At 37.2% G+C, this 13692-nt stretch overlaps 1 protein-coding gene across 2 annotated transcripts in view; it reads left to right on the plus strand.

Moving 5' to 3' along the window:
* WWC2 (WW and C2 domain containing 2) overlaps positions 1-13692 on the plus strand; it is a 103180-nt gene that overhangs the window by 22331 nt on the left and 67157 nt on the right. The gene's annotated exons all lie outside the window — the stretch shown is intronic.

Below are 13692 nucleotides of genomic sequence, written 5' to 3' on the forward strand. Positions count from 1 at the left end.
TTGTTCAGCTTGGAGAAGAGGAGGCTCAGGGGAGACCTCATCACTCTCTACAACTCCCTGAAAGGAGGTTGTAGCCGGGTTGGTCTCTTCTCCCAGGCAGCTATCAGCAGGACAAGAGGGCATGGTCTTAAGCTGTGCCAAGAGAGGTTTATGTTGGATATTAGGAAGAAATTCTTTACAGAGAGGGTAATCAGGCATTGGAATGGGCTGCCCAGGGAAGTAGTGGATTCTCTGTCCCTGGAGGTTTTTAAGATGAGACTGGATGTGGCACTTAGTGCCATGGTCTAGCAATCGCAGCGGGAGTGGATCAAGGGTTGGACTTGATGATCTCAGAGGTCCCTTCCAACCTGGCTGATTCTATGATTCTATACATACAAAGGTTGCTTCTAGCCTTGTTGAAGGCAAGACTGCCTTTGACTTTGGTGTAGAAATTTCCTTTCTGTGAAGTTGTGTATCCTTCATAGGATCAGGCAATTGCATCCCTCTGAAGCTACCTCTTCTCCAAGCTGGACAAACCCCAGTCCCTCAGTGTCTTCACAGGGCAGGTGCTTCAGCTCCCAACCATCCTGGTGGCTTTCCCCTGGGCTTGCTCCAGTTAGGTCTGGGGATGGTTTTTTTGCCTTAGAAGATCAGAACTGAGTGGAGTATTTGAGATACGGTTTAATGAGTGTAGAGTAGAGAAGGTAATCACTTTCCTTGATCTACTGGCCACATTCTTGCTGATAGAAGAGGCTGTTAGCCTTCTCTGCAGCCAGGGCACTTGATCACTGCCAGCTCACTGCCCGCCAGGACCCCAAAGCTACCCCACAGCTGATCAGTCCCAGCCTGTATTATAGTAGAGGGCATTTGCTTCCTGGATGCAGGACTTGGCATTTGTGTTGCTGAATATCTGAAGGTTCCTGCTGGCACATTCCTGTAGCCTAAGTCTTCTGAAGGCTGGTCATTTCCTTAATAGTGTTGGTTGGTCCCTCCAATATGGTGTCATATGCAAGTCTGATGAGAGTGCAGTCTGATGCCTTTTCCAAATCACTGAACAGATGTTAAACAGGACCGGTCCCTCCAATAGTCCACATTTCATGATTTTCCAGGTAGAATACAACTTGTTGACTACTAGTCCAAAGGAAGGCAAGCGTGGTTTGCAGGTTGCTGTTACAAAACTAGGGCAGATGATGAGAATTGGTACCATGTTTTTAGTCAAAAGTAGAGACTAGCTATGACTTCTTTTGTTCAACTCAAGATGGACCTCAAACTTGTTGCCCCTCATCTAGGTTAGCTTTCTATTGTTCCTAAAATTTAATATTATTTGCTAGAAATGGGATTAATGTAAGTCTAAGAAATGTTAGCTTTGTGATACTCTTTAAAAAAAAAATCCTTTGTGACTATAACTAACAGAAGTAAGAAAAAAAAGAGAGAAACTTTAGTGATTCATTATAAAAATGTTCAATAACTAAATGGTTTTTAACTAAGAATACATTAAATGGACTTCAAAGATATTTGTGTTTATGAGTTTCAGTGTTCCACAATATTCTCTGTAGTAAGACAGTTTTAAGAATACTTTCTAACAAGATCCAGTTTGAACTATGTGTAGAAGACCAAAGTATTTTTCTTCTTTTTCTTTTTTTCCCAGTGGGAAGTATTTTCTTCATTTTCATCTTTGTATGTTAACTCTTAGGATTTGTGTATTATATGTTCCTTTCTGTTGCCAAAGAATAATGCTGCTATAATAGTAGCTATCCTGAAAAGTATCACCTGCCTTGGTTGGTTGGTTGGTTTTGTTGTCTTTTTAATCCTTGACGTAAAGGTCAGTAGATCCTATATAGCCAGAGCCTTTTCTTTAAATTTACTTTAAGACAAGGTACTGTGTGTGACACAATTTCTATCTTTGGAATTCCAATTTCCAGTCTTAACAGCCTTGGGAAAGGAGGGAGTGGCAGATTTAATTAATCTTCCCGCATGTGCTAGGAGACAGGTGAATTTAGAATAGCAACTTCAATAGGAAAACAATTGTATCTGGAATATCACATTTACTGTCACTATGAATCTGTTCTTTGTATTTTTTGTCAAATCTGTTTTTGAAAGCAATTATGATTTTGACCTCAACAAAATGCAGAGGCAGTGTTGTCCAGCTATGATTGTGTATTGTATAGAACTTTGTTTTGAGCCTGCCCTTCTGTACTTTCTGCATGTGCTTTCTTGTAGTGTGAGAAACAGAGAATAAGTGCTGCCTGTTCCTCTCATGTACACCATATTTCCACTCTGTAAGAGACTACTAAGATGAATGATATTAACCCATTCAGTTACATTACATTCTGTACTCTGATTGCCATTGCTTGCTTTTCTCTGCATCTTGGTTTGCGGTTTTACTTTTAAGATGTGGTGGTGGTGCAGAAATACAGGGCTATCAGAGCTGAATGGAGCATTAAAAAGTAGTCACACAACAGCTTTAAAAAAAATTGTATGGTGGTATTTTCTGTTTTGTGTTATATTTCTTTCCTCGTAACATGTAATTAAGCTGTTTGGCATTTTGGCTTCTGCTAAGCGTTGAGCTGATTCAAAGAGCCACCCACAAGGAGTTGAATGATTTCTGCAGTGGTGTTGGCAAAAATAGTTGTCTCTTGATCCAGTTAAATGTGATACAGTAGTACAAAATCTCCTCGCAGATTTTTGTAAATAGGCTACTTCCTTTTTAATTTTGAGTTTTAAGTGTTAGCTTAAGCAACTGAATTTGAAAATGTGCAGAACAACCTCATTCTGGTGTTCTCATCTTCTTTCCCCTTCTCTTTCACCTTGAAAGACAGGACTGGTAAAACATTGCTTTTAGCTACTCATGAGAGCATTTTGTATATTGTTTTGATGTTAGTATGCTTATTTAAAGAAATGATAATTTACTCTGTGCTATTACCCACCACAACTAGGGACTAGGTTTGAATATGTACTATGTTCTCTGAAGTAATTCTTTAACCTGAATTATTCTAATTTTTAAATCAGCAATACAAACTGCTAATAAATCTGAAGGGAGTACATTTTCATGTTTGGGAGAGGTAGGCAGCTTTATTCCAGCATTAGCTCATCTGGAAATTCCAGGTTTCCTTTGACAGTGTCTCAGAGAATTTCTCAGCGATCTTTGCAAATTACTGCTTTGGAAGTATTTGCTCTGAACAGCTTTGTGACAAACATACTTGGTAAAGAGGGATGTGTGACAAGCAATTGTATGCTGGGGGTAGAGGAAAGGCTTATAAGGGTTCAGGGAAAGGGAACCAAAAAGGATAGCTGGCCTGAAAGGTGTTTAGTCAATCTGACATGAGAGGCAGAAGGTGATTCTTCTTTTTTTTCTTTTTTTTTTTTCTTCCAACAGAAGGCCAAGCTTCAATAAACTGAATATGTGCTGTATTCCTCCTAGGGACTACTAGAAAATTTGCTGCCTTCATTACAGATTCTGAGGTGGTTTTTTTCAGGCAGTTTCTGGGAGTGGGTATGTGGGAAGGAAGTCACGGCAAACTTAGATGTTTCCTGTTGGATAATTGTTGCATATTTCCCATTCCTCAAACCTTACAGCCACTGGGAATAAATTTGATCTAAAACTTGAAGTCAATTAATATTGTGAATAAAGAAATATAAAAACAGTAGAGATGGTGAAGAAACTCTGCATTGATTTTGTTTAATATAATACTATTTTCTGAGTATCTTGAAATATACAAAGAAAGACAGTTTAATTAAAGCATTGCAAACTAGAGCTTTTCATATTAAATTAGTGGGAGGGGATTAAATGTGTAGGCCAGAACATATATCTGAAATCTTCTTATAATCATAATTTTATGCTACTGTAATTTTACAGTACCCTGACACTTGATGATCTTGCACTTTTAATTTCAATGTTAGATTTGTATGAAGCAAACATTTGCTACAACCTTTACTCGTCATTTCAGTTTTGTGCAATTTTACTAATATATAATATAATAACTCAGTCTATGACTTCCATATGATCTCAAGAATGTGAAGATTTTTCTAGAGTCTGTTTTCTATGAAAATTTCTATGAAATTATTTGAAGGATCTTTCTGAACCATTTGTATCAAGGGTTGGCAGACATTTTTATGGTCTCCTATTAATATTAAAATACAAATATATTATCCTTTTTCTTTTCAATATTATGCTGCTTGTAGTTTTATATAATCAGTGTTGAGTTTGTTCTTTTTCCATTTAAAAAAATGTTAATAAATTTTTAAGGGTTTCTTCTGTAGCATCTGGATACAGGGTTTACCAGTGGCCAGAGATGGACCAAGTGGTTGTGTACCATTTGAGCTCTGATTTAACTCAGTGTTTTTGCAACAGGAGCTGCATTGTACTGCAAAACACATAATGATTTAATGAAATACGCATTAAAAATTGTTCCAAAACAAGTGGTTGGATGAGAAGCCGGAATCGAGACAAGAAGAACTTAGTACTGCGAATAACAGAGTGGGGTGTTGTCCCCTGTTGGGTTCAGTTTGTAGGTCTGTTACCAAATTGCAGTGACCTTGGACTTAACTCAGGTTTGCTCTTCCCTTCTTCTGGAATGATTGGTATACTTGACTGAAGTGCTTCACAGTGATGAAGTTGAATGTTTGTGAGGTTATCTGAGATGTTCAGATGGATAGTACTTTTCAAAAGTGCTTGGCACAGACTTAAGTTTCCTGCTACTGAAATTGGTAACACTCCTGCTGACTTCAGTGGGAGCAGAGTTAGGCAAGGAGAGCCTTTAAATATCCTGTCTATAAATCCAAAGGTTCCTTGCATTGCAAGTAAGTGTTTGTTTGCAGGAGAAGTGGAATTCACAGTACAAAATTTTCAAAATCATTTTCTGTAGCTGATGAGGTGAGTGGTGGGGTGATTTGAACTAGTGCGTGTATGAAATTACAGAGAGGAGGAAGGGGAAAGATTAGAGGTAGGGAGGATCTTTTGGTGATGACATTGTGTGATTGTGTTCTGGTTTTGACTGTGTTCTTTCTTTGAAATACATTTCTCTTTCCCATATTTAATTATCAAACTACAAAAATGTCCTATATTTAACCCTTTAGTAGTTAACTATCTGTCATGAAGCCTACTTTTGGTACTTTGTGACTGACAACCAAGCTGACAAGTCATTCAGATGAACAGCATAAATGTTTTAATCCTTTCCTGTAAGTGTATCTGTTTTGATTTATTCTAATAAAGTACTCCGATCTATAGGTATTTTCCTCCCATTGTTTGTTGTGTCATACTTCAGTTAAGTAGTAAGCTTTTGGAGGCAGATGTTGCTCCTGGTTTGCGTATGGAAATTCCTGAAGTGTGTGCCATTATTTGGATTTCAAAAACCAATGATTGACTGCATTTGTTGGGTTTTCATGGTGCTTTTTTTAGGGTTTGTGTGGGGTTTTTTGTTGTTTGGCTTTCCTTTTTCCTTACCTTGTGTATTTCTAAGGGTCCATCTTCATATTGTAGAAGAATACTTGAATAATGAATGTATGAAATGAGAAGCAGAGTGATACAAGACAAGTAAAGGAAACATTTCCAAGTCAAGTTTGTAGGCAGAAATTGTAGGATTGGAAACATTTAAAATTACTGGAAAAATAGCATGGTGTATATGGACTTAAAACTAATAGCCAAGTTTCTTAAGAGTCTTCTCAATTGATGACAACATGGTGTCTATCAACAGTGTACAGTCATGTATATATATAAATAACCTTTAGCAACGCTGCACATAATAGCCTTTTCATAATGTCACTGCATTTGAGCTTTCCAGGGACAGGCTCAAAGGTCATATCATTGGTTTATGGCTGTGGAATTATCCCTGTGCTAGGGTATGGTTATCAGACATTCCTCACATTCCAGGTGTCTAATATTATAGTGCTTACGTGCCAGTGCAGGACCAACTGCTGTGGCGAAGAAAAACGCGGGAGAAAACATTCACGGCATTACCGATTTCCACTTCTTTGTGCCCTCCTTTTCCCCTAACCTTTCAAAATGTCATCTTTGCGTTGAACTGGGCAATGTTAAAGAGATAAATTAGTTACAAGTAGTGACTTGGTTGGGGGATTTTCCATTTTCCTACAAAAATATATAGCTAGAATGCTGACTTGGAAAATAATGGTTCTCCTTTTCACTTACAGACTTGGTTTCTTTCAGTACCTTCAATTATGAAATAATGTAGCAAAATGTATAGCTGTGTTCAGTGTGGGCTTTTTTTTTTTTACTGATAGTGATTGTTAAGTGAAAAAGCCAAAACAGTTTATCATAATCAAAAGACAAAGGAAACAAAAACCATGCCAGCAGGCAGTTTGACCTGGTCCTGCAACCAGTGGGTGTGGGTCCCTTCCTTCCCAAAATCATTCTTCCCCTTCTGAGTCTCAACTATTTAGTTCATGTGCCTTTTCAGAAGCACCTGTGAAGGGACAGAATGAACTGACATTGAGCTAATGCCAGCTCACTGGGAGGAGGCAGTTATGCTCTGCTTCCTTGCTTTTAAAATGTGTTTTTATGGCAGTCGTTAACACGCACTAGCATCTTATGGTGAGCTGGAGGGCAGCACACTCCCTCTGCACTCATCTCCCCCTATCTGCTACCTCCTGGACTGAAAGCTTAAGTTGTGTATTCTCTGCTTGCTTCTTTTTGAGTGTTTGTGTATGAGAAGGACATAAGCTGCCCATTCTGTGGAGAGGTTTTTTCTGTAGAGGAAATGGGCAAGATCTTTAAAGGACCTGAAGATTTCTATCCTTATTTTCTCTGTATTGCGTAAAGCTTATAGAGTTTGGGGATATACCCAAATAATGTCCCACCATTCTATGTTGCTTAAGTTAGCAAACTTATGTATGTCTCTTAGTATAATCCTCCATCTGCACTTTTGTACATTTTTCTTTACCAAGGAAACCTTGTAAAACCAATAAATATATTTCTTTTAAGTCCTGTTGTCTCTCATAAGTATTCAAGGGCTTAAAAGAATCACAGGATAGAGGTTGCAAGCTATTAAAAATGTATACTTGTATGTTTTTTTAGAAAACTAGAATCAGTGCCCACATATTTCAAGTTTACATTCTTTTATATGGATTTGACCGTTTTACCCATCTTTGTATTACCAGGAGCAAAATTATCTGAAATCTGGAAAACAAGCGAAGACTCATTAAATGTATCCAGGAGATACTTTCCAATGGAGTTAATAAATCTTTGTCTCCTAGAAGTGTATAACTCCGCTGTGACTTTAGTCTCTGCAATTAGATTTTGAGAATCCACTTGTGGTGCAAAAAGGTGGAGGTGCAGTGCTGTCGACTGCTACGTGTCCACGCTAGGTAGGAGTGTGGCTGGGAACATTTGACTGTAAGCCTATACTGTGGTGTGCATGTGTGTGTAATACAAAACAAACACATTAGTGGTGCACGTGCTACTGGCTATAGGCCTACATTTAATGCTGTTAAGAAGCATAATTTAATATTATTGAGAATTTTTCATAAGTAAAGAATGGGGTGAAGTTTAGTTTGAGCTATTAGTAATTCTGTATTGGCACAGAAAAGGTAATATGCATGTTTGCTGTCTTGTAAGCATAGGCATTTGTTAACATTTGGTTCCACACATCTTGGGAACAAGGTAAAGGTGCACGACCTTACCATATTTGTTTATTTTACACCGCTATTCTCATACAGGCACTGTGACCATGCTACTCCTTTTTTGATCTGTTCTAATGTGGTACTGATGTCCACATAGTTACTCTTTCAAAATAATACCTGTAATAAAGTGGCAGTATATCTTAATAATACCGTTACTAAAAGAGAATGTACCTGAGCAATTCAAAGTTTGTACATAATGTCTTGTCCTGATATCTGAATGAGAGGCACTACTGTGTTAAGAACGTGGTGTTTAGAAGAAGAAATCCTGTTGAGAGACTCATGAGCGCTTTTTGGAGAGAGAGGTTTTGTGTGGGATTTGCTAGTTTATAGAATTGAATGAACAAAGAATATGGCAAAAGGGTGTTTTGTGGGCAAATTCTGCCCCTTCCTACAGGTAAACAGCGCAGTTACCACTTTTTAAAGTTAGGAAAGTGATAGCAATATAATTAATACAAAGCAAATGCATTTTGTTACAGCTTCAGCCACTGTAATTTGTAGAAGAGAAAATTGTATTCCCTATGCAGGGTAATTTTCATGCTGTTAATGACCTCAACCATAGGGAGCGGCAATGCCTTTCTTTAACTCTGACCTGCAAGGTGGTGCAACAGTTGGGACTCTTTCACTATTCTGTATGCACTCTGATACCTGCTATAATATTCATCCCACTTAAATTTAGTTACTCTTGCATAGGCTAAGGAGTGTTGCATTCAGAGTCCTGTAGTTACTAGGAAAAGAGGAAAATCTTCATATGCTGAATCTGCCTCTCTAGGGAACCTAAAGCAGTAATTCAGGTTAGATAACTGACTTTTGAAGTTAATGAGATCAATTGAACCCCTGAGTTTTATACAAGAAATTTGTGTTGGATGCTTGAAGTGAGTAAAATCCACGTTTGTAAAGATATTTGGGGTTGGGTTAGAATACATGGTTATACACCCTTCAAAGTCATAATGCCTGTAGCATTAGAAAGTTGGGTAAGAATTGAATTGATTTTGAAATCCAACTTGAGCACTAAATTCAGGAGATGTGAGGAAGAATTTAGAACACTTTTCTTCTTGTTTGTACATTCCTTTCTTTGATGAGTTGATTTAAATTTTTACCTTTACTTTCTCAAGCTATGGACCAAAATTAAGAGTAAAATACTTTCATCCTTTTGCAAAATAAGAAATTAACGGATCCTGATCATATGTTCCTATTCTATGTCATTGTGCTAACTAAAAGCACTCAGAGTAAACTTTTTGTGTTGCTGTTGTATTGTGTTATAGGTAAATCATCTGTACACCCTTTTGTAGAGGTGTATGTAGTTAAATGAGCCAGGTTCCAGGTAAGTATGCATATAGTTCTGCCATCGTTGGTTTCTTCTGTTATGTTTTAATAGATGCTCATTCCTGTACATCTGAATCGTAAGTTGTGTTTTGTCTTCTCAGTTCTAGATTGTGGAGAAGAGATATAGTTTTCAGAACAATTTCTGTCTAGAAAAGGTTCTAGAGAGTACTGCATTGTAAGAGAAAATAAATGATGTAATATACATCATTATATATGAAAATGAGTAGGTGTGACATTTAATCCATGCAGCATTTCATACAAGTGTCACACTTGTCTTGCTACGTGGAAAAATATAGGAGTTCATTTTGGGTATTTGAAGAACGTTTTGAAATGCATTTTGAAGTTGCTATTGGAGTTGTGCATTGACCCTAGTTATAATTGAATTCCAAACTTCATGTGTTGACTGTAGGTGAAATGCCACACAGCAAAGGAGGTATTCTTGAAAGTAATTTTGAAAGATATTAAGATGAACCTGTTCGTATTTCTCAGGTATTTGTGTACCTCTACCAACCTGTATTTTCTTCCTTTCTAATTGAGGAAAAATCATCTCAGGTTTGGGTGGGGTGGGATTTTTTTAGTATCTGTGTCTCCTTCTCCCTCTTCCCCACCCCACCATTTTCTGAGATCTGCCTACTTTAACATTCTCTCTTCCCCACGCCCTCCACCACATGTATTATAAGTCACAGTAAATCATTGATGCAATTGATGCACATTGTTCTATGTAAGCAAATCATATCAGTAGCTGAATTCACACAGTAATTCAGAGTATGGATAAAATCAGGTCTTGGTAGTAGGGTAAGGAGATAGGTGATGCTGGTATCAACTGAATTTAGAAGAGGATGAAGACTAAAGTGTGGAGTTTTCTGTTGATAGAGTGCTAATCATAATATGGTTTAACTTACAGTTCGATGTTGCAATCGATTTAATCCTCAATGGATTTCGGAGAAAAAAGGTGCTCAGAGAAGGAATGCAGCAGAATGCAGCATTTCTCTTGCATTGAACAGTGTGTTCAAAATAGTTTATGTATATACATAAATACATATGCATACACATTTTTAAGAACATGCGCATTCATACTCTCAGATTACAGAAATGGGAAATACCATGGGCTGTCTGTATCTTCACAGAATGATAGTAAGTTTTACTAATATATATAGTAAATTTCTTATTTTCTGTGGACCCTGACCTTAGAAATAAGTCTATCTTCTATGTATTTTTGGGATCTAGGGACCGCAAAACGTCGTCTACATCAAACAAGAAAGTTGTCCAAACGGAAGAGTGTTTCTGCACTGACAACCCATCAGTCTGTAGTTACGGTTCCATTTTACAGTATCACCAGCCTCATTTTTTTTAGAGCATGGTGCTAACAATGCCATGGTTGCAGCTTCGATCCCCATATGGGCCAATCAGTTAAGGGTTGGAATCGGTGATCCTTGTGGGTCCCTTCCAACTCAGAATATTCTGTGATTCACTGTTAACCTTAGATGCATATACAGACTTTTATTCTTAAAGTTATGGCTGTAGGTGCAGTAACAACTGTTAACAATAACACATATATCATCGTAGAAACTGCATTTTAAGAGCTTAGCTAACTCTGTATTTTGGAAACTTTAAAGAAAAAGGTGGATTTGATATGATATTACAGCTTTTTGATTTATAAACTGTATTTGTCTCCTGAGTTTCCCAGGGCATCTCTGAAGTGATTGGCAGTAACATAATTATACGTTGTTTGTATAATGGAATTACAGAATGCTTCCTGGTTTTCCTAAAAATAGCCACTTCTAACACACACCTGCTTCTTTTTTGCTAAGGCTAAAAAGAAAAGTGCCCCTGGGTGAGCATACTTGAGCTTAATGATAAGCATTAAAAAACCCCAAGCCTTTTGTTAACTAATTGAACTTTATTGGATAGTAAATGTGGACTTTTAAGTTCTACTTTTTAGAGTATCAGCATTCTTTTAAGAACATGTTAAATTGATGGCTACAAATGAAACGGTATTATGAACTACCTCAGAATATCAGCGCCCTAGAGATGCAGCACTTAATCCTCTATTATGGTGCAATAAACCTCATTTTTCTTGGGTCACGGTTAACGAATGTAATGGTAGTCCGTCTGTCATAGGTTATTATGTCACAGATAATGATCTTCACACAGACAAGATTCCTTCAGTCCTTGTTCTTAGATATTATTTCCTTTCCAATTACATCTCGTAACTCTCTGCTTTCAACTTTTGTCTTGCAAATTTTCTCTTCCTTCATATCATGTTAATCTCACTCATTTGCCATAAGTATTTTGAAAGTAAATACTATTTATATTGAGACAAGTCTGAGGGCCTTAAGCAATCAGGTATCACCTTGTGCTGATTCTTGTTCAAATGTAGAAGTACACATCAGACTCAAAAATCTTGTGCCATTAAAAGACTGGAACGAAAAAGAGAGTTGTGGGAACGTTACACTCTTAAGTAATTGTGATCTTACTATGTGCAAACTTTCTCATGTTTTAAAAATCTACTTGGGAGCACTTCTGACATAGTTCAGATCTTAAGGATGTGATATGCAAGCATGATCCAGCAGAGTAGAATACATAGAACAATTTATCCAGTACTACCTGTATTTTTGGACCTCTGTCTCCCTCTTCTTCTCATTTTGTTTAAAGTCTAGAGTCGGTCACTTAAGTACTTTTCCACAGTTTTTTGGAGTCACTTTAATGTATGAAGTGTCTGGGATGAGAGAATGGCTGCTATTCGTTCCCACGGTATCTGATTTCAGAGAAGTGATAACACCTGGACAGAACATTTGCATGATCAGAGTCGACTGCAGTCTAACATACAGAATGTGCTATTATAGTAAGAAGTCAGTATTTGATTAAAAATAAAACTGATGTGGAGCACAGAAGAAAAGCCAGGATAGTACTGGGCTTATATCCTTCCTGTAGAGGTGATCTAAAAATCATGTCTTGTGAGTGTTGTTAGCTGTGGTGTGTATCTTTGGTGAAAGCATTGAATTTGAGTTCTAAATTATTTTATTAGAGATCATCTGGCCATGTTTATATGAGTTTGTTATGATTTCTATGTTGCTATATGATATTTAAAATATTTTTTCCACTTGAACTACATGAGTTACATTTTGAGTTAATATTATAATATTAAAGCTACTGATGACATTGAACTTTTATTTTTATCCAGTTTAAGATGTTTCATGAAAATCTACAGTTGTAATCAAATTTGAGACAGGACTTTCTTCACAGCAAGATACGCTCTTGTAGTTGGCACATCTTGTTCACGTGACTAACCAGATTCACCAAAGAACTGTTGCTTTTACATGATTGATGCTTCCTCTGAGCAGCAGTGGCCTGGGAACTCTCTGACTTGGGTGGATACCCTGTTTTCAGTCTGCTGCATGCTGCCTGTCTGAAACTGATTGTGCTTACCCTGGCTTTAAAAGGCTTTTCCTACTTTCCTAAGAGCCATCTCTTTCTTTCTAGCTGTTACTATTTGCAACAAAACAGTGACCTTTGAAGTGATGCTGGTAATTACTAGTAGGCAGCATTTGAGCATATCATTTGTGTTTGATATGGCAGTGCCAGGCAGCTGTTAACCTGCTGAGCTGCGTAGCTTCTGCTGCCCTGAGGGAAGGAGGAGGGTCAGGAGCAGGGTGGCAGGTCAGAGCTGGGGTTTCTGGAGAGCTCCTTGGCGCAGCCTCACTCAGACCTATGCCAGTGTCTGGATTTAAAAATGTATTTTTAATGTTAGTAGTGTTAGGGGTTAGAATAGATAGGCTTGGCTTACTACAGACTTGCTCTCTCCCTGGAAGTCACTGGGGAGTTGACAGCTTGCTTGTGCTGCTTATAATCCATATTTTTATGTCCAGATGTAATTCCACATTGGTAATCTCACCTGTATTTTGTAATAATTTTCATTGTGTTTAGTGGTTTTGCACAGGAGTTTGTAAGTGGCAGTAAATAGGCCAATTTGTCTCATACCTGCAAATTTGTTCAGAACCTCAAATTAAGCATTAGTAACCTTCATAGGATTATGTTGTAAACTCTGGAGCAATATCAGGAAGTGGATTCATGCTTGCAATTTAAAAACCATAAATTGGAAACAAAATCACCGTTCAAAATGTTTTGAATCCTAAGAGCTTGGTTCTTTGTGATTTCTTCAGCCTTATTTTGGAGGAATACTGTCCTACTGAAAGAATTGGTAGATCAGATACCTTGATGATTATGATAATAAAGGTAACAATGGGGCAATGATTTCTAAATCAAACTTGTGCTCAAATTTCTGGTTTTTTCCAGCTGCATAAAGAATTCAGTAGTTTTGTAAAGTACTGTCTGTCTCGTTTCTACACAAAATCCAATTCAGTTTGTAGAAGGTAAAATATAATATTCTTTTCTCTTTCTTTTCTCAGAAAAAGTGTCAATAAATCAGTTTATTTTGGTCAGGAAGTAATTAAAGAAAAAAAATCCCAAAACACAGAAAAGCATGTGTGAATTAGACTGTTAGCTTTTTATTTATATAGAATTCTAGTGATGAGATGAAAAAACTGTCTTAGGTGATAGAACCTAATCAGCAGTGAGCAAAGGAGTACTGCTTGTATCCCACAAACTGCTCTTGATAATCTTACTCTGAGGATTCTTTTATTTAAACTTTGGATATGTACTAATCTTATTGTCACTATGGTGACAATAAAACCTTAAATCTCTTGTTCTTCCTGTTAAATATATCAGTATACCGTAGATGGCATTTATCTGTGG

Source organism: Lepidothrix coronata, unplaced genomic scaffold, assembly GCF_001604755.1.
Source record: "Lepidothrix coronata isolate B3197 unplaced genomic scaffold, Lepidothrix_coronata-1.0 Scaffold0, whole genome shotgun sequence".
NCBI lineage: Eukaryota > Metazoa > Chordata > Aves > Passeriformes > Pipridae > Lepidothrix > Lepidothrix coronata.